The sequence below is a fragment of the Lynx rufus genome, unplaced genomic scaffold (assembly GCF_022079265.1).
Source record: "Lynx rufus isolate CCGP_SWC_20201006 ecotype Redwood Valley unplaced genomic scaffold, mLynRuf1.p SCAF_5, whole genome shotgun sequence".
NCBI lineage: Eukaryota > Metazoa > Chordata > Mammalia > Carnivora > Felidae > Lynx > Lynx rufus.
The window spans coordinates 137,209,594-137,232,492 of NW_025814867.1; the positions used below are offsets into that span (position 1 = coordinate 137,209,594).

Genomic DNA, 22,899 nt, shown 5'->3' on the forward strand with positions numbered 1-22,899 from the left:
GTTTTGACTATCTGGAATTTCTTACATTTTCCATTCCATGTTGTATCTATGTTTTGCATGTAGCTGTTTTTCTACTTGTTGCTGTGTTGTATTCAATTGTATAAATACAGGAACATTTATTTCTCCACTGAACTGATAAAAGTCTTTGGAATCAGGTTTAGTTTTGTAGTACTGTATATAAAGCTTCAAAGAAGTGTGTGTATGTCTTTTGATGGGCATATGTCCTTCACTCATATCTGTTAGGTGATCCCTTATGAAAAATCCAGGATCATAGGTAATGAGAATATTTAATGCTAAAGTGTTTTCTGATAGGATTGCACTAATTTACAATCTTGCCAGCATTGTCCAAAAGCTCAGCTATTCAACATTCACGTCAAGATTTTCTGTACTCTCATCATAAGTTGGAAGTTTCTGTCTCTTGAATTTTAATTAATCTGGTATTTGTGTAGTGGTATCTCATGTTGGTTTTAATTTTCATTTTGCTAAAGACAAGTTGTACTGAAAATAAGTTTATATGTTTATTGACCATTGAAATAGTATTTTTGTGAATGCCTTTTTCTTTCTCATTTTATTACCTTTGTCTTTTTCTTGGGTACATTAGGGTTTTTTTAAATATATTCTAACACAGCATCTAATATATGTATTAGAAAAAAATGCAAGTATTTTTCAGAAAGGGATAATAATACTCGTGGCTTCTTTTCATCCTCTTAATTGGGTATTTTCATGAACAGAATTTCTTAACTTGACTGTAATCTATTTGGTTAATTTTATCTTTCATAGGTAATACTTTTTACATGCTATTTAAGAAAACCTTATCCCGAGTTACCACAAGTTTGTAACGATATTCTTTAAATTTTTTTACATAAGCTTTAATGCCTTACATATCAGCTTTATATTTACCAAACATTGGAAATTAGTTTTTGTGTGAAGTGAGTTAAAAATAAAGGTTCATAGTTTTCAGTCAAAGATAGCCTATGTATCCAGGGCAAATTGTTGAAAGATCATATGTTCCTAACTGAAATGAAGTGGTAACTATTGTAAATTAGGTGACCATATTTTCCAGCTTCTGTTTCTGGATTCTCTATCTGTTCCATTGGTTTATTTGTCTATCCTTGCATCCATAACTACATTGTTTTAGTTATTATAGCTTCATTATTTGTTAGCAAGTCTTGTCATGTAAATTCTGCAATTTTTTTTCATATTTAAGATTAACTTTTACATTTTAGAATCAGTATGTCAAACCTCACATTAAAAAAAATTCTTGGGGTGCCTGGGTGGCTCAGTTGGTTAAGCGTCGGACTTTGGCTCAGGTCATGACCTCGCAGTTTGTGAGTTCGAGTCCCACATCAGACTATGTGTTGACAGCTCAGAGCCTGGAGCCTGCTTCAGATTCTGTCTCCCTCTGTCTCTTCCCCTCCACTTGTGCTCTGTCTGCATCTCTCTCTCAAAAAATGAATAAACATTAAACAGAATGAAAACATAAATAAAAAAATCTTTATTGGGATTATTTTCCAAAAATAGACAATACAAATTGAACTCCGTTCAGAATGGGTTTTAAGCATTGTTCAGACCTTTATGTCTGTATTTCCCCCTTAGAGTTAAGAGATAGTTCAAACAAGATGTGCGCATTTTGTGTTTCTGCTGAATATCTGAGATATGGACCAGGCTCCCTATAGCTTCATGTGGTCTGCATCCCATCTTCTGTCTTCTGTGCAGCTCATGGCTGCTGAATATTTTGTTTTGCTTCAGCCTCTCCACAATTTCTTTCTGTTGGAATTCTTGGTGTCTCAATATATGCATAATTTACATGTAAGCTAATGTTTGAAGAGGGGGGAGCTGCCACAATATGAGGTTAATTTCATCAAAGATTTTTCCTCTCTATGATTTTGCCCTCTAGATCTAACTGCTTTGGCTATCATGAACTTGAATATCAGTTTCTGCAAATCATTTCTTCTGTGCATCTCAAGTCTCTCCCTTTTCTAGATTTCTCCAGCTTCATACAGACATACATGGATATCTTTTATAAGGAAATATATACACACAACCACATGTGTATACATACATGCACTCATGCAAAAACGTCTCTCTTCACATTCCTTTCCAGATATTTACCCATTTTCCTATTTCTTTCACCCAAATCTCTTTGAAAGAACTTCGGTTATTGTCTCCAGTTTATCACATATTTTCTCTTCTTAACTGAATCCATCCCATACCATGTCACTCATAATGCTCTTTTCAAGATCTGTAATGACCCTCATATTGCCAAATTTCATGGTTGTTAGTCTGCCAAAACCTTTATCAGCTTATCAACATAATTTGATGCAATTTTCTATTTTCTCTAATAACAAAACAAAAGAGAAATTTTGGTTTCTGTGTCACATTGATCTTATGCATATTTATTTTATTTATTTATGTTTTTATGCACTGAGTGGACCATTGACAGTAAAGAATAGACCAAAAAGAGCCGTGTTAGGTGCCTATTACAGTAATCCATAAGTGAGTTAAAGTTCTGGTTATAGGTGCTAGAGAAGTATAGACATACATTTATACAATCAGGACCTATTTTCTAAGTAGAGTGGAAATAAAAGGCTCCATGGACTGGTGAGAGAAAAGGAATATCTCAAAATGGCTTTATTTTTAGCTATGGCAAGTGGTCACAACTGCCATACTGTGACTGTGACTAGGTACAATTATATGTGGATACAATTGACCAAAATGGATGATTGGGAAAGGAGCAGATCTGGGAAAAATTAAAATTTATCATGTAAGTACATCAAGCAGCAGTTAGGATATACAAGTCTCACGGTATAGATATAAATATTTGAGACATAAATTTGAGAGTCATTGAAATATAATATGACCCATAAGACAGTACCTATGGAAAGAATGTGGATAGTAGAGAAGAAGGAAAGAGGACTGAGCCTTTGCTTTTCCCAAGACTTGTAAGTAGATCTCAGAAGGTGAAACAGTTACTGAATTCCTCCAAACTCCACATGGACTGGCTTCTGGATCTGGGATTCCATCCCCAGGAAGTACTGAGTTACCTGTGCACTGGAGTATTAACACTCTACATCTTTTCACCTCTTTGCAAACCTTTATCTGGACAGATCATTGGAAAGCAAGGACTAGGCTCGAGGTCTTGCCCAACATGGTAGGGCATGAGAAATTACTTTGCCTCAAAGTATACAGAATCTCAAATTCTCCATTTAGTTCTGTTCTTTCAGCAGTCTTTATTGGCTCCACCCTGCCTCACCATGGCTACACTATTCCTCATGTTGGAGCTGATAAAAAAAAAAAAAAAAAAAAAAAAAAAAAAAAAGCAAAAGAAAAGAAAAGAAGAAAAGAAAGAAAAGGAAAGGAAAGGAAAGAAAAGAAAATGGCTGGAAAAAAAACCACAAAAAACCCTTAGTCAAATGATGACACCTTGCAACACATTTTAATGAGTAGCTCCTCTGTGACCTTTGCTTCCCTCTATAAACCGCTGAAAACAAAACATTGTGTTCATTTCTACGTTCACGTCGATCCATTTACTCTCCTTTTCTAGGCAGCAGGAATAGCTGGAGATGATGTTATCCTAGTTCTCCGGTCCCCTAAAACTAGAAGTACAAGAGAAGCTATTACAAAAATGAAAGTACTGAATTTTCTCACCTTTTTAACAAAAGAAAATGGGCATAAAAAGAAGACAGCATCCAGCACAAGTTTGGAATAGGGCGGGGCAAGCAATCAGTGACAAGGATGAAGAAAGGTTTTCCCGGCTGGAAGAGATAAATGTGCAAGAGAAAATAAACAACAACAACAAACAACAACACAGACAAAGTCTCTACCTTGCTGCATAAAGAGAAACATGAAGTACAAATGGATCACAGACCTGGGTCTGTTGTGTGGAGAAAGAAATGGACACCTTTACATTGCTAGTTTTTTTGGGGGATGCAGTAAGACTTTAGTTCTGACCTCTGGTCACAAGCAGGGCTTCCCCCAATGCTCTGATGCCCCCGTAGCTCTCTGAGGTTTCACGATGCCATGTGCCTGTGAAGACATAAGCCCTTTCTGGATACAAACATCAATTTAGTTTGGAGGTTACAAACTCTGTCATGCCTCCTTCTCTGCATTCTGTGACTGTGCCATTCACCCTTCACAGGGTGGGTCATTTTCTGCAGGACTGTAGACAGGGGAGCCAACCGTTATATAATACCTGCCCACCAGTGAATAACGTACTTGATAAGGAGACCGTGGAAGTGAGTGAATGCATTTGACATCCTGAACACCAAAGTAAGTCTAAAAGGAATCTTTGAGGAAAAGTCCTTCTGGCAAGGAAATTCAAGATTCTTATACTCTTGGCTTTAAAGTTCATTCTGGAAGTTAAAAGAAATATAATTTTAACACATTCAAATGTTATTGATAAATATTAACTTTTTACATTAACTTTTATTGCACGCACTAAGCAGTAGGATTAAGGTTTTCAATCAACGTTTTATGTTTTTATTATTTTCAGAGGAGATATTCAGATATGAAGATAACTCAAAGCATTTTAGATTCCTACAACCTAATTAAAAACTGAGAAGAAAACTGAATTAACGTCAGTGTTTCTTTGCAAATGGGCGATTAAGGCTAACTTAGTAGCAATTATCTCCAGGTATTGTGACCAATGGCATCAGGCAGAATTATATTACTTTAACAATTTAAGATTATTAGCAGGCTAGTTTTATAAGGGTAGAAAACAAATGTAGACAATATCTCCTGAGCTGACTGTGATTGTTTCTACCTTAGCTTCTTTCTTGTTGATTTACAACTCATCTCTTCTCCAATACATTAAGTTTGGCTTTTAATGCATGTTAATTCAGATAAAAATAATTGGTATTCTCTATATATTTGTATTCTATATATGCCCAGCTGTCACAGCCAAGTAATGTTAATGTGCTTGTAGGTATTTGTGTGTGTGTATATATATGTGTGTGTGTATACATATATTTCAACTTTTAAAAAAGAAATAAAATAAACATTGAGAAGGATAGCAAGGGAAGGTATAATCCGGGCATCTTAGAAGCAAATAAAATATTTCAAGGGCATACGAACTATATTCTGGATCAATAATGGTGGGAGACTGACTACACTGTATCAGAAGTAGGGCTGCTGGGATTTGTCAATATGGAAGCTACTGGTAATCAAAAAATAATAATCTTGGTGACAAAGGGAAGATGGAACTCAAAGTGTATTTAGTGGTTTGAGATGAGAATGAGAGGTGAAAAAATGAGAGTAATTAAATGACTCTTTAGAGAAGACAAAATTGTGTTCCATTAATTTTCTGGCACGTTTAGAAACCTAAGACACAATGAAAAAACAGTTTTGGAGTAAAACAACTTTAGAAATGAGGAAGTAGATTTATAACTGAAACAGAATTTTAATATATACTAAGGAATGGAGACCCTTAGGATGTATCTACAGGTACAAGGAAGGGAGGAAACATTTTGTAAGACTTGTCTCTTTGTGGAGACAAGAAGTTGCCTTAGTAAACGTCTTCTTTGGCTCTTCTTTTACGGGACCTACACTATGTAACTTTTCAAATAGCTGCTTGTCTTGGCTAAAATAAGCTATAGGATTAGTTTGTTCATCACTTTCTTCTAATTCATCTCACAGTCTTTTCCAGGGGTGGGACAGAGGGGGGAAAAAGCAAAATCGATACTGAATCAAAAAGAAACAATGAGTCAGACAAGGAAATGTATCCAAAAAGTATCTGATTTCTCTGACACTGCCTGTTTCTCACTCCCTAGGCAGATACTAGACATTGAACACACTCCCAGAGGACAATGGGCTCAGCTGTTAGCACTGTTGGGGTTACTTAAGAAGAGAAAAAAACATCTTTATCAGCCAATCTGTCAGTCACTTAGACAGGATAAGGTTTGGCTTACACTTCAAGGTTCCTATTTTATTTCTCACCTGTTATATCACTCAGCAATGATAATGCTAAGGATTATATGTGTTTTTCTCTGCCTTGATTTAGGTATTTTCTCTTTCTAAGGTGAATTTTTTAATGAGGTTGACCTGAATGCATATGGTATGTACTCACATTATCCTAAGGTTTTTTTGGATGTTAGATGTATTTAGTATTTGTTTCCTTTTCACTGATGGAATTTGATCCACATTTTAAGCTCGTGGGGTTGGGTTAGATGAAGGCAAACCTGCCTACTGAGATCAATATTGCCTGAGAAATATGAGGCCATTCCATGCATCAGGGCCCAGTCACACGCCATATTGAATTTAGGAGTATAATTTTGAGACAGAATTAAAGTATCATCCTGTCATGCTTTACCATCTGTTCTTAAACGTCCCATTTAGATTTTGAGGGAAGGGGTGGCTGGTTAAGGGGAGAATCCAGTTTGGAGAATTTGACACCACAGATGTCTGTGTCTTCATCTATCTATACCCATTACTGGTAGGACTAAGCTTTTTGCCCATTTCATTGTAAACAATGACAAAATCTCATTTCATTTCATGGTTTTCATATTTTAAAGTGATGTCTTTGGAGTTTTATTTTATTTTTTTAAATATGAAAAATGTTCCTACTTAAGGGAAAATCAGCATTCCCTAGTGCTCACGAATGAGTTGATTATTTGTTATAATTCTAAACAAAAAGATAAGATCATTTAAATGGGATTTCAAAGGTCTGAGAGGACTGTTAGCATTCAAACTAGAACCATAGCTTTTTACTGTTATCAGAGCTGATCAGTTAACAGAAGTAGGTCATTAGACCAACAACTAGGCCTTTCATTAATACACAAATAATATTCATGTTTCCACACTTGCCTAATATGCATGTAGAAAATAATGTTCAAACACTTATTTCTTTTTTCTACATTACTAAGTTATCCTAAATGCATGTTGCACTTCTATGTACTGATATGAATATACTGAGGAGAGAACATAGGTAGCAAAAACTGAATTCACAGTTGGTCACCGAGTATAGTCAGGGCCACTAGCTCTTTGGTAGTCAGATAGATATTTTCCAGGTCTTTTTTTTTTTTTTTTTTTTTTTTTTGAGAGAGAGAGAGAGAGTGCAAGTGAGGGAGGGGCAGAGAGAGACACAGAATCTGAAGCCAACTCTAAGCTGTGAGCTGTCAGCACAGGGCCTGATGTGGGGCTTGAACTCACAAACCATGAGATCATGACCTGAACTGAAATCAGATGCTTAACCAACTGAGTCACCCAGGCACCCCTTTCTAGGTTGTTTCTAACTTCACTTTGTTGCATACTTCTTACCCCTTCTTAGTTGGGGGCGGGCCCATGGGGCAGTCCTGACATTCCCCTGATTGCCCTCTGCCTCTCTGGCTACACCTCCTTCAACCCTGTGTGGCTTTTTCCCCACTCAGCTAGAAACTGGGAGTCGTCCTTGATGTCACTTTCTCCATCACCCCCACTTCCAATAAACACAGATTCTTAAAGATTCCATTTTCTCATAATCTAGAGTTTCATCTATTCTTCATTTCTCTATTTTGGCCCAAACCACCAAAATTTGCTCTCTAACCACTACAGTTGCTATTTTTTACTGACTTCCCCCAATGAACTCACACTTCTCAGAGACACTCACTATCAATGTTTATTGAGTGATATTTTTATCACCCCTGTGCTTACTATAAAGGGCTTCACATCTGAAAACCCCTTTAATTTATCTATCTATTATTAACATGATAAACCATAATTTTCATGGCCTACCTTCCCAGCATATTTTCACCTTGGTCACACATTTGTATTCATGCAGGCATTCCTTGGGGAAAAATATGATATGTTCTTTCTGGATTCAGGGATTGCTTTACTTACGATCTTAAACAGTGTTTCCGTTCTTTTATGGTGACTCACTCTGATCTGACATTTAAATATCTGCTTAAATGCTACTTTATAATTAAGCATTTACTGACCTCTAAAATCGATTGAGTGGCCAGGGTACACGGACTCAAAGCATGCTGCGTTTTACATGTTCTAAAACGTGTAGCGCGTTTCATAATTTGTTTGACTGTCTAGCACCCTAAAGTGTAAGCTTTACAAAGGAAGGGATGAAAAGGTCTGGTGCACAGGTGTGTTTCCAGCATTGACTTAGTACATGCTCCGCAGGAGATGATCAAATAATGAATTAATATATCTTGGCTTAGAATTTACTTGAGTTTTGGAAGATATGAAAATACAATCGAAATGAATTTTTCCAAAGAATAAATAACGATTCTTTCTGGTAAGAAGTATCTTTTATCTCACAAAAATTTCCGTTTGCTGTGTCCTGGTATTATCTCAGAATAAGGTAGCTTATTAGTTTTAAAAAATCAGTAAAACACTACAAGAGTGTGTGTAAAGGCATTAAAAATTCTGGAATGAACACACCAGTTTACAGCTGCTTTGTACAAACTCAACTTACATGAAAATAGTGGGTTTAACGATACATAAACCCAAATGACCAAGATAGGGAGAAATGAAAACAAAAAACACAACCAAGCTTTGGAAACAGGAAAGCAAAGGGGTGAGAGAAAGCAAATAAATAAATAAATTGACATTAAGGGAAGCTGTTAATAAGGCTGAGATTCTCCAAATGCCTCAGGAAGCAGATGAGCAAATTTCCTCTGAAACTGTAGGGTGCCAACGAAGCTCACAATAGGAGAAGTCATATGAAATAGAAAGTAGAGGGGTGCCTGGGTGGCTCAGTCAGTTGAGTATCTGACTCTTGATTTCAGCCCAGGTCATGATCCTGGGTTTGTGGGATCAGGCCCCATGTTGGGCTCCTGTCTGGGAGTGGAACCTGCTTGGGATTCTCTCTCGCGCCCCCTGCCCCTCTCACCTCTCTCTCTAAAAAAAGATAAAAATGTAAACAAACAAACAAACAAAAAACAAAAAACAAAACAGAAAGTAGATCTATGGTAGTTTTCACTGTACCTTCACACTGGTAAATTGCCCCCTTTCCTTTTGATAGCAAATTTTCTCTGTAGAGAAATGAACTGAAACAGACAGACTCAAAAGAGGTCTGACATTAAAGCTGAGATCAAAGTGAGATTCAAACTACTATACTTTACACATGGAAATGATTTATAAGGTCTACCTTCAAAATAAAAGAACTCCTCCCAAGACACTAGCTGCCACTGGCTACCAGAATCTGGGAGCCAGGCTTAAAATCTCACACAGGAGACTAAAGACTTCCTCTCAGGAACCCTTAATAGCCTAACAAAACAAAGCAAAGCAAAACAAAGCAAAACAAAACAAAACAAAACAAAACTTAAAGAACCTCCCTTTTTTAGATATCCTTTCTATAAGGGACTAGAAAGATCACTCCACAAGACCAAAAAACAAAACAAAACAAAACAAATCAGAAAATCCCATCAACCTACTCAGAACTTCCAATGAGCTTAGACACAGTCTCACACTTAAATATGAAGAGAGAAGCGAGGCTGAGCAGAGGTTTGAAAGAAACTTCTAACTTGAAACACAGATATCAAAGCAAACAGACCCATGAAAGGAATCCAACAAAAGAGAGAAATCAGGGAATGGAAAGAAGCAAAAGAATTGGTAATTAAATAGCATTAACATCCTGAAGAAAGGAATATTTATTAGATAGGTTATCCAAGTAAAATACTAGTGGACTTTACAAAGAAATAGTAAGAACTATTTGCATAAGACTTTCTACAAGAAATAAGCAAGGTTTCTTTTTTTTCTAAATGTTTTTAATGTTATTTCATTTTTGAGAGACAGAGGGACAGAGAGACAGTGCGTGAATGGGGGAGGAGCAGAGAGAGAGGGAGACACAGAATCGGAAGCAGGCTCCAGGCTCTGAGCCATCAGCCCAGAGCCCAACGCGGGGCTGGAACTCACAGACCGCGAGATCGTGACCTGAGCTGAAGTTGGATGCTTAACTGACTGAGCCAACCAGGTGTCCCAATAAGCAAAATTTCTAAACTAGCTGGAAGTATGGAGAGGACAGTTTTACTTCTTATGGAAAATTAAGGTATATTGGGGTGCCTGGTTGGCTCAGTTGGTTGAATGTCCGACATCTGCTCAGGTCACAATCTCAGAGTTTGTGGGTTCGAGCCCCACGTCGGGCTCTGTGCTGACAGCTCAGAGCCTGGAACCTGCTTTGGATTCTGTGTCTCCTTCTCTCTCTGCTCCTCCCCTGCTAATGTGTTCTCTCTCTCTCTCTCTCTCTCTCTCTCAGAAATAAACATTAAAAAAACATTAAAAAAAAAAAAAGAAAGTTAAGTATATTACAGACACGTAAAAAATCTGGCAACAGAAAATGAGTCTATTATTATTTCTAATTATGCATGTGAGGGAAGAAAATACTATGGTAGATTTGCACCTATAAGTAGTAATTAATTATCAGATCTTATAATGTTAATATGTAATACTGAAGTAGCACAAAATCATAATACAATTATATAATATATGGGGGTGGTGTACATGTGGGAACAGATACAAGGGAGTTAGTTGTACTTTTCCTTAGTAGGAATCCTTAGCTACCCTTGGTAAAAATATTTCAAAAAAGTTAAGTTGAAAAATGTAAATGTGTGCTATTTTTGAGAAATGGAGACAAATTAAAAAAGAGTAACTGGAGATAATCAAGCCTTTGCCTCTGGATAATGGGAATCAGAGAGGTGGAAGGTACGGAAGCCCTGAGATTTTCTGATCTGCTGGGTAGAACTCTGTTTTAACTATGAAAATATGTACCTCTGATACAAACGTTTACAAACAAAGCAAACCAATTCATGCTCAGGCATTCTAAAAAAGCCTTATATACAGAAGCATATCATGACAAGATTTACTCTAATCCTAAATAAATACATGGTTACACAAAACTCAGGTGAGGAAATTCATGAGAATGATCTTTGAATATTATGGGTCAGATATTTTGTATATTTATCTCCCTGAAATTATTTTCATTAATTCGTGTGACAATTAAAATGTTTAAATGGCTATTTTTATTAAAAAGTAGTTTTATACCTACATACATATAAAAAGGTGATGAAGTGATCAAAATGTGGTATGATTTTCCCAATACAAAAAGTTAAATGTAATTATTTTTAATTTTGATGGTAGTGCCATGGAATTATGCATAATATGGTGCCTTGAGTACAAACAAAGACATACTAAACAAGATAACCTATTTCCTTTGTTCTATAAACATTTGGTAGATACACCAATTTACACGAAAAAAACACGTTTTACCCAATGTGTTTTTGAATTTATAATAGGATAGGTTTTATGATAATTTGTGCAATCCTATGGTTATTTATAATAGGAAAAGTTAGAGAAGCCCAAAGTGATTGAAAAACATAAAAACATTATTGGCAAAGAAGTAAGGTTAGTATGTATGACAAAATTGTGTATAGTTATATTTACTGACTTTAGGAAATTTTCACAACACAGAACTGAATAAGTGAACAATAAATATAGGGAGAAAACTTCATGAAATATCAAGTGTCTGAAATATTCAGTATATGCTAACCAGTTTCCTTGGATGCAAAACAGACAATTTTTTTAGTGTTTATTTATTATTTTTGAGAGAGAGAGACAGACAGATAGAGCAGGAGTGGGGGGAGGAGCAGAGAGCAAGGGAGACTCAGAATCAGAAGCAGGCTCCAGGCACTGAGCTGTCAGCACAGAGCCCGACACAGGGCTCGAACTCACAAACTATGAGATCATGACCTGAGCTGAAGTCGGACGCCTAACTGACCACTTAGGCACTCCAAAACAATTTTTTTAAAGAGTTATTATTTTAGGTATTGTATCTTTTGTCTCAGATGACTTATTCCAAAGTCAAAATTCAGTAAAGTATATGGCTATTATTTTGTGATTGTTAATGCCTATTGCCATTTTTCATTTTATTACACAATAGATCCATCTTTCTTTTGCCCATCAGAATTGTTTTCTATTTTTTCACAATAGTATTTAGTTACATAAAGCTATTGATCAACCATATATGTTTATCAATTCTCAAGACACAATCAAAGTGGTATTACAGGAATTCTAATAGTAAAAAGGAATAAAATGCCAATAGCCATAAATCATTTAAAGACTCAGATTATCAAGTGAGAGAGAGGCCTCCATGTGAAATAAAACACCAAATAAAAGATAAGGAAAGAATTAAAGAACTGGGAAAACCAATATCTGTCTATTATAATATCTGGAGAAAGAACAAAGAAAACAGAATGAAGGGCTTTATCATAAAATGGTAGGCATTAAATAAGGAGAGTTCAACTTTAAAAACATTATATATATATATATATAATATATATATAATTTATATTTATATTATATGTATATAATATAAATAATATTTATATAATATTTATATATTTATATAATATTTATATAATTTATTTATATAAATATAAATTTTATATTTATAAATTATTTATATTATATAAATATATATAAATGTATATAATATTTATATAATATTTATATAATATAAATATATACATATAAATATAAGTATATTATATTTATATATATAAATTTATATATATAAAATTTATATATATGTACTGATACAAATGCTTTTTTCAAAATAAATAACTAAATCGTAATCTGAAGGAAAAAAATCTTTCACTAAACAATGTGTAAAGAGGGCAGAAAACAGATAATTTGATTTAATGCAGTCTTAGAAAGTGAAAGTCTAGTTCTTGATCACAAAAGCCAAAATGGAATTAAGCCATAAAGTAAAGCTATCTCCAATATAAGGACTGAACAGATGCAAAGGTAATTTATCAAGAAGACTAAACTATCTCCCCTCCATATATATATGTTTTTAATGTTTTTGTTTGTTTGTTTATTGTTTTTTGTTTTTCAGAGAAAGAGACAGACTGTGAGCAGGGGGGGCTGGGAGAGAGGGAGACACAGAATTCGAAGCAGGCTCCAGGCTCTGAGCTGTCAGCACAGAACCAGATGGGGGTCTCAAACTCACAAACCGCAAGATCATGACTTGAGCAGAAGTCTGACACTCAACAGACTGAGCCACCCAGACGCCCCTCCCTTCCCCATATTTTAAGGATACATTAATTAAAAGATGTGGATATACCAGGCTAATAAGGTCCAGATGTAAGTACCACACCTCCTCCACAGAAATAATGAAAGGGGAAATTCTGGCTACAGAGAAAGGACAAAAAGTCTTTATGGGATTTGTATAACTACATAACTACAAACCAGAGTTTTTGAGATCTGGCATGATATTCAAGACTAGATTCTTCTGTCATTGACTTTGGACAGGTTTTTTTTTTTTCCTTAATAAATTATGTAATTATATAATTTTGTTGCTTTGTTCTTAATAATCTATCTACATCAATATATAGGCATATGTAATAGAAACCATCAACTACAAAAAAACAGATCTGTTGAAAAACTACACATGGATTCAGAATGAGTACTATTTTGTCTCAGGTATCTGGTCCCAGAAAAAATGGAACATACTCAATTTTTCCTGCCTCCAAACATTAGTACAAATAAATATTCTGGAAATAATTCAAAAGATAACCATAAAAGGATACTGAGATATGAAAAGAAAAAAAATAAATGAATAGAGAGCTCAGGGCTTGAAGTATGATGCCATGGTGATTTTCCTGTTTTTGTTTGTTTGATTTATTTCCCACTATAGCTTCTATATTCACAAAACTAAGCCTGAGAGTATTCCACCCTAGATTATATATATATATATATATATATATATATATATATCAAAATGGACAATACAAAAAAAATAATAATACCTGGTGCCATAAAACTTCTAGAAGAAAACATGGTCTGACATAGTTTGGGACAATGATTTTTTGGATTTGGCTTAAAAAAAAAAACTAAAAGCAAAAATCAATGAGTTGAGACTACATCAAATTAAAAAGCTTCTGCATAGCAAAAGAAACAATCAACAAAATGCATAGACAGTCTATACAATGGGAGACCAATATTTTTAAGCCATATATCAGACAAGGAGTTAATATACGAAATATATAAAGAACTTATACAACTCAGTAACACATATACATACACACATACACACACACAATCTGATTAACAAATGAGCGGAGGACCTGAACAGACTTTTTTCCTAAAGAATAAATTCAAATGCCAAACAGGTATATGAAAAAATGCTCAACATTAGTAATCACCAGGGAAATGGAAATCAAAACCACAATGAGATATTTCCTCATACCTTTTAGGATGGTTATCATCAATAAGAGATAAGTCTTGTTCAGCATATTGACAGAAGAGAACACTTGTGCACTGTTGTTGGAAATGTTAAGTGGTATAGCCACTATGGATAATAGTATGGAATTTTCTGAGAATATTAAAATAGAATATTGAATTGATATATGTATTCCCATGTACACTGAGGCATTATTCACAATAGCTAAGGTATGGAAACTTAAGTATCCATCAATGAATGAATGGATATATATATATATATATATATATATATCCATATATATATATATATATACACACACACATATATATACAAAAGTAATAATATATATACTGAAAATATACTGAATAATATTCAGCCACGAGAAAGAAGTAAATCTTGCCATTTCTAAAACACGGATGAACCTTAAAGACATTATGCTAAGTAAGATAAGTAAAACAGAGAAAGACAAATACTATATGATATCACACATATGTGGAATCTAAAATGCTGAACTCATGGGGTGCCTCGGTGTCTCATTCAGTTAAGTGTCTGACTTCTGCTCAGGTCATCATCTCACAGTTTGTGGGTTTGGGCCCAACGTCAGGCTCTGTGCTTACAGCTCGGAGCCTGGAGCCTGCTTTGGATTCTGTCTCTCTCTCTCTCTCTCTCTCTCTCTCTCCTCTCCCCCACCCACGCTCTCTCTCTCTCTCTCAAAAATAAACATTAAAAAATTAAAAAAAAAATAAGATGCTGTACTCATAAAAACAGATTAGAATGGTGTTTACCAGAGGGCTAGTGGTGGGGAAGATGGGGACAGCTTGTTTAAGGGTACAAACCAGAAACTAGTATATCGATGAATCCTGGGGATCTAATGTACAGCATAGCAATTATAGTCAACAATACTGTATTATAAAATTCAAAGTTTTCAAGAGCCTAGATCTTGTTTGTTGCTACCACACACACAAAAAAAAAATAATAATTATGGGATATGATAGAGAGGTGAGCTAATGCTATGGTAATAATCTTGTTACCATATATAAATGTCTCAAATCAACACGTTGTACACTTTAAACGTAAACAATATTATATGTAAATTATATTGAAATAAAAACAAATTTTAAAATAAACAAACAACAAAAATGAGAAAAAACAAGTCTCTTTGGTCTAAAGACTAGAATAAAACCCCAATGGAGATCAAGTAAAGGAACACATCTTATGGCCACATGAAGTCATGACTGTGAGCCTGATCTTCCCGTAGACATTAGTGCCAGCAGAGCCTGGCTGAGCTGATCGACTCTGTGTGCCACAGCCACCAACAGAGGTGACTAATCTACTCTCTAAAATCAACCATATCAAGTTGGGTCAATGCCTTACTTACTCCACACCCTAGACTCCATCAGTCGGCAGCTATAGAGTCAGTGTAGTCCAAGTGGGCAAACCCATCCTCTGCCCCATGGAAGATGGCCATGCCAGATCCTATGTCTTCAGTGGCAGACTGTATCCTAAGAACAGGCTCAAGCAACCTGCTCTCTATCCAATACTTAGTGAGTGTGGTAGATCCATGCACCCCACAGAGCCACTGAACCCAGTTGGGAGAACCATACCTCATTTTATAACGGGCAGAAATAGGCAGGCACTTTAAACTCAACATTAATCACCATAGGTCTCATTTCCTCTGACTCACCATCCCGTGGCATAGAGGCTGGTAAGGTCCGGTGTGTCCTACACCTCGACCTAGAAGCAGAAGGTGAACCCGGCCCAGTGCCCCATGGCTGTCCACCTAATTACATACATATCTAGATTTAGCCACTCCTGGCCAACCACCCAACAGCAGAAGATCACCCAAGCCAAGCATTTCCATACCACACGCTCCCCACGCCCCTCACTGCCCCATGTCAGCAGGCATCTTGAGCAGTTGCTTCCTTCTTCTGAGGGTAATGACAGAGAGAGAGACAGTGAGAAGTTGCAGGAGCCCAGAGGCTGGAAACAGGCCAGGGTACATGCTCTCAGTTCTGCAAGTCCACTTCCTCCCCTACCTAGAAATACGTGGTGGCCAAGGAAAGCACCTTGCCACCGACACAGATGGAACTAGCATGGACCCAGTGAAGCCCTAAGAGCAAAGCTGACTAGAATAACACTGCCAGGCCTCAGATGCTGAATTAGAATTACAGCCTGCAAAAGTATTCTATAACCTGCATGTTAAACATAATGTTTAATCCAAGGAGACCTGTCTACTAGGACTGAAAGAAGATCCAGTCTCCTAACATAATTTCTAAAATGTCAAGGATAAGGATATCATAAAGAACCTCTCACAATACCAAGAACCTTCAAATTACACATGGAATGAGGAATGACAGTCAACTGATACCTGTACTGACACAAACCAGATGAGTCAGGTGCTGGAACGATCTGATAAATATTTCAAAGCAGCCAAAATAAAGTTACTTAAACAATTTTGAATTCCATTAAAACAAATGTTAAATAAGTAGATAATAACATTAAGAAAATAATATTATATATATATGTGTGCATATATATATAAATGATTTAATTTATATATATGTATATTCACACACACAAACACACACACTCAGTGAAAATTATAAAACTGAAAAGTAAAATAATTAAAACAAACAAACAAACAAACAAGACTCATTGGATGGGTTCCATAGAGTGTAGATGACAGGACAGAATCAATGAACTTTTGAGGAAAGATCAATAGAATTTACTCAATCTGAACAATAGAGAGAAACAAATAAATAAATAAATCAAGGAAGAAAGAAAGAAAGAAAGAAAGAAAGAAAGAAAGAAAGAAAGAAAGAAAGATTAAATCTTCAAGAACCCGTGGGAATAAAACAGTAAATTTAACATTTTATTGTTGTTATTATTGGAGTCATAGGATGGTAAGAGAAAAAGAGGGAGGCTGGAAAGTTACTGAGAGAAGTAAGAGCTGGAAATTCACCATATTTGGCAAATGACATAAGCCTAGACATTCATGAACTTGAGAAAATCCACATAAAATAAGCCCCCCAAAAAACCATGTGATGCCATTATTAAACTTCTTAAAAATAAAAAGATACAATCTTGAAAATAGCAAGAGAATAATGACCTTACCCATAAGAGAAAGACCAAAAAAAAAAAAAAAAAGTAGTACAATGTTTTTCAGGGACTGGAAGTAACAGCATTATAAGCCCCAAATTCTATACTCAGAAAAAAATGTCTTCAAGAATGAAACAGAAATCAGGTATTCTCAACCACAGATGTGGAGGGAGAGAGTGAAGCATTGCAGTGAGATTTGTCTGTCATCATTAATGGCTCAAGAAATCTCTCAAAACAGAAAGGAACAGAAGAGGCTTAGAACTTTAAAGAAATGGAATAAGTAGAGGTAAAGAGAATAACTTTTTCTTCTCCCTACAATTTTCTTAAATGCCACTAGATTTTTGAAGTAAAAATTCTAAAATTTAATGTGGGTACCCAATGAAAATAAAGGGAATATTTAGGACAATTATGTATTTTTAAGTGGGGAGGGTAAAGGGTCCTAAATGAAAGTGGGGACTTCATATTTCATTTGAAGAAGTAAAACAGTATGCTGTACAGTATAGTAGAGGGTATGATGTTACACACATATATTGTAATATTTAGATGAACCATTAACAAAATTACACAAAGAAATACACTTGAAAATACTATCGGGGCACCTGGGTGGCTCGTTGGTTAAAATCCAACTCTTGGTTTCGGTTCAGGTCATGATCTCTTGGTTTCAAGACTTCGATCCTTGCATCGGTCTCTGCACTGACAGTGCAGAGCCTGCTTGGGATTCTCTCTTTCTCTCTCTCCCTCTCTCGCTGCCCCTCCCTCCCTCACACTGTATCTGCCTCTTTCAAAATAAACTCTTAAAAACAAGGCAATTTATATTAAAAAAAAAGAAAATGTTATAAATAAATCAAGACAGAATTTAAAAATTCTTCCTAAAGGAAGGCAAATAAAAGAGAGAGAGGAGAAAATACTGAGAAACAAATGACACAAAAAATTCAAAACTGAGAGTAAAGAACTCTCGATACTCAAAAATTTTTAAAAATCCGGTTAGAAAATGGCAAAAGGCACGAAAAGATGTCTCACTGAAGAGAAACTATAGCCATAAAATAAGCGTAGGAAAAGATGGTCGACAGCATTAATCACTAGACAAATGCTGATTCAAATCAGGTATTGACATATACCTACCAACTACCAACTACCAACATGGCTGACAACTGTGATAAAATCAAATAATGAGGATGTGGTGAAAATGGATCACATACATTTCTGGTGGGATTGAAAAATGGTACAGCCACTCTAAAAAAGCCATTTGGCAGTTCCTTCTAAAATAAAAATTCATCTACCATATCACCCAGCGATTGCAAACTTGGGCACTACTCCCAGAAAAATAAAAACGTATGTCTACACAAAAACTCTATACAAGTGTTCACAGAGCTTAGTTTGTAATAGCTAAACATTGGAAACAATCCACCTATCTCTCGGTGGGTAAATTAAACTGTGGTGCATCCATGCCACGCAGCACTAGACAGTACTAAAAATGCATAAATAATCCTTACAAGCAACCTGGATGGGCATCAACAACATTATGCTCAACAGGGGAAAAATCCAATATTAAAATATTGCATACCGTGTGATTCTGTATTCTTGAAATAACAAAACTAGAGAGATAAAGAACAGATTAGTGGTTTCCAGGCATTATGGATGGGTGGGCAGGGGCTATGGAAGGGGAGTGGGCATGAAAGACCAGCATGAGGGAAAAGTTCTCTATCTTGATGTCTAGTTGGTTCCATGAAACTCGCATGTGATAAGAAAGCATAAATGACACACTCACAGGACACATACCTAAATGAGTGTGGACATAAATGGTGAAATCTGAGTAAGCTCATTGGTTTGTACTAACTTCAATTTCTTGGTTTTGTCAATGTGCTATAGTTATGCAAGTTGTGAACAGTGGGGGGAGGTATAGTGGAGGGTACACAGAACCCTCTGTACATTTCTCTGCAACCTCCTATGATTCCACATCAAAATTTAAAAGTAATTAAAACAATATAAGGATTGGCTATATAATTTTTAATAACTATGTAAATATATTAGGATAATGAAAGTATAAGATTGAAGCATATAGGTTAGCATCAGGACCAACACAGCACTATGACAAATCACCAGAAATTCTCAAAATACAGGATTTTGTTCAGAAAAACAGAGCTCAGAGAATTTATTACAAGCAGATCCATGTTGTGTCATGTTAAACAGAGTCCATCAGACTAAAGAAAATTGGTACTATAGAGACTTCAAGTCTACACAAACCAGGTGCTTGGGTCACTTAGTCGGTTAAGCATCCAACTCTTCATTTTGGCTCAGGTCATGATCTCATGGTTCGTGAGTTTGAGTCCTACATCAGGCTCTGTGCTGACAGTCCAGAGCCTGCTTGAGTTTTTCTGTCTCCCTCTCTCTCTCTCTGCCCCTCCACTGCTCACTCTTTCTCTCTCAAAGTAAATAAATAAACATTTTTTTAATCTACATAAAGCAAAGAGGAGCACCACATGGTAAATATGAAAGTTAAATAAAACAAGTTTTTCTATAGATAAATATACTTAATAGATAATTAAAGCAAATTGCTTAGAGAAAAATTATTATAATAATTGCATTGTGGAATTTATAATTTATATAGGAGTAAAATGTGTGACTGCTAGTTTACAAAGAGCCACAGGAGAGATATAAATATAAAATTATTAGGTATTTATGTTACACCTGAAATAGTATAATATTGTAGCAAGTTAAAATGTATAAGCTAAAGACACGTTATAAACCTTAGGCCAGAACTTTTAAAAATGCAAATTAAAATAAATAGAGATATAATTCCTAAGCCTATAGTGGAGATTAAATGGATTATTAAAACTATGCAGTTATGTATAGAAGCAAAGTGGATAAAATAATAAAAAACCAGAAGAGACAATATGAAACCCATCACATATCAATATAATAGATTTTAAGTCAACCATATCAAGATCACAGTAAGTCTAAATTATCTACACACAATTAGAAGTCAGAGATTTTATTTATTTTTTTTTTTTAAGTTTATTGCCAAATTGGTTTCCATACAACACCCAGTGCTCATCCCAAAAGGTGCCCTCCTCAATACCCATCACCCACCCGCCCCTCCCTCCCACCCCCCATCAACCCTCAGTTTGTTCTCAGTTTTTAACAGTCTCTTATGCTTTGGCTCTCTCCCACTCTAACGTCTTTTTTTTTTTTTTCTCCCTTCCCCTCCCCCATGGGTTCCTGTTGAGTTTCTCAGGATCCACATAAGAGTGAAACCATATGGTATCTGTCTTTCTCTGTATGGCTTATTTCACTTAGCATCACACTCTCCAGTTCCATCCACGTTGCTACAAAAGGCCATATTTCATTTTTTCTCATTGCCACGTAGTATTCCATTGTGTATATAAACCACAATTTCTTTATCCATTCATCAGTTGATGGACATTTAGGCTCTTTCCATAATTTGGCTATTGTTGAGAGTGCTGCTATGAACATTGGGGTACAAGTGCCCCTATGCATCAGTACTCCTGTATCCCTTGGGTAGATTCCTAGCAGTGCTATTGCTGGGTCATAGGGTAGGTCTATTTTTAATTTTCTGAGGAACCTCCACACTGTTTTCCAGAGCGGCTGCACCAATTTGCATTCCCACCAACAGTGCAAGAGGGTTCCCGTTTCTCCACATCCTCTCCAGCATCTATAGTCTCCTGATTTGTTCATTTTGGCCACTCTGACTGGCGTGAGGTGATACCTGAGTGTGGTTTTGATTTGTATTTCCCTGATAAGGAGCGACGCTGAACATCTTTTCATGTGCCTGTTGGCCATCTGGATGTCTTCTTTAGAGAAGTGTCTATTCATGTTTTCTGCCCATTTCTTCACTGGGTTATTTGTTTTTCGGGTGTGGAGTTTGGTGAGCTCTTTATAGATTTTAGATACTAGCCCTTTGTCCGATATGTCATTTGCAAATATCTTTTCCCATTCCGTTGGTTGTCTTTTAGTTTTGTTGGTTGTTTCCTTTGCTGTGCAGAAGCTTTTTATCTTCATAAGGTCCCAGTAATTCACTTTTGCTTTTAATTCCCTTGCCTTTGGGGATGTGTCGAGTAAGAGATTGCTACGGCTGAGGTCAGAGAGGTCTTTTCCTGCTTTCTCCTCTAAGGTTCTGATGGTTTCCTGTCTCACATTTAGGTCCTTTATCCATTTTGAGTTTATTTTTGTAAATGGTGTGAGAAAGTGGTCTAGTTTCAACCTTCTGCATGTTGCTGTCCAGTTCTCCCAGCACCATTTGTTAAAGAGGCTGTCTTTTTTCCATTGGATGTTCTTTCCTGCTTTGTCAAAGATGAGTTGGCCATATGTTTGTGGGTCTAGTTCTGGGGTTTCTATTCTATTCCATTGGTCTGTGTGTCTGTTTTTGTGCCAATACCATGCTGTCTTGATGATGACAGCTTTGTAGTAGAGGCTGAAGTCTGGGATTGTGATGCCTCCTGCTTTGGTCTTCTTCTTCAAAATTCCTTTGGCTATTCGGGGCCTTTTGTGGTTCCATATGAATTTTAGGATTGCTTGTTCTAGTTTCGAGAAGAATGCTGGTGCAATTTTGATTGGGATTGCATTGAATGTGTAGATAGCTTTGGGTAGTATTGACATTTTGACAATATTTATTTTTCCAATCCATGAGCAGGGAATGTCTTTCCATTTCTTTAAATCTTCTTCAATTACCTTCATAAGCTTTCTATAATTTTCAGCATACAGATCCTTTACATCTTTGGTTAGATTTATTCCTAGGTATTTTATGCTTTTTGGTGCAATTGTGAATGGGATCAGTTTCTTTATTTGTCTTTCTGTTGCTTCATTGTTAGTGTATAAGAATGCAACTGATTTCTGTACATTGATTTTGTATCCTGCAACTTTGCTGAATTCATGTATCAGTTCTAGCAGACTTTTGGTGGAGTCTATCGGATTTTCCATGTATAATATCATGTCATCTGCAAAAAGCGAAAGCTTGACTTCATCTTTGCCAATTTTGATGCCTTTGATTTCCTTTTGTTGTCTGATTGCTGATGCTAGAACTTCCAGCACTATGTTAAATAACAACGGTGAGAGTGGGCATCCCTGTCGTGTTCCTGATCTCAGGGAAAAAGCTCTCAGTTTTTCCCCGTTGAGGATGATGTTAGCTGTGGGCTTTTCATAAATGGCTTTTATGATCTTTAAGTATGTTCCTTCTATCCCGACTTTCTCAAGGGTTTTTATTAAGAAAGGGTGCTGGATTTTGTCAAAGGCCTTTTCTGCATCGATTGACAGGATCATATGGTTCTTCTCTTTTTTTTTGTTAATGTGATGTATCACGTTGATTGATTTGCGAATGTTGAACCAGCCCTGCATCCCAGGAATGAATCCCACTTGATCATGGTGAATAATTCTTTTTATATGCTGTTGAATTCGATTTGCTAGTATCTTATTGAGAATTTTGGCATCCATATTCATCAGGGATATTGGCCTGTAGTTCTCTTTTTTTACTGGGTCTCTGTCTGGTTTAGGAATCAAAGTAATACTGGCTTCATAGAATGAGTCTGGAAGTTTTCCTTCCCTTTCTATTTCTTGGAATAGCTTGTGAAGGATAGGTATTATCTCTGCTTTAAACGTCTGGTAGAACTCCCCTGGGAAGCCATCTGGTCCTGGACTCT

The 22,899-nt window shown here is 35.9% G+C and overlaps 1 pseudogene; it reads left to right on the top strand.

Annotated features, from left to right (window-relative positions):
* The first annotated feature begins 3,439 nt into the window (after nt 1-3,439).
* LOC124527286 (protein downstream neighbor of Son-like) lies at nt 3,440-4,253 on the top strand (annotated as a pseudogene).
* The last annotated feature ends 18,646 nt before the right edge of the window (nt 4,254-22,899 follow it).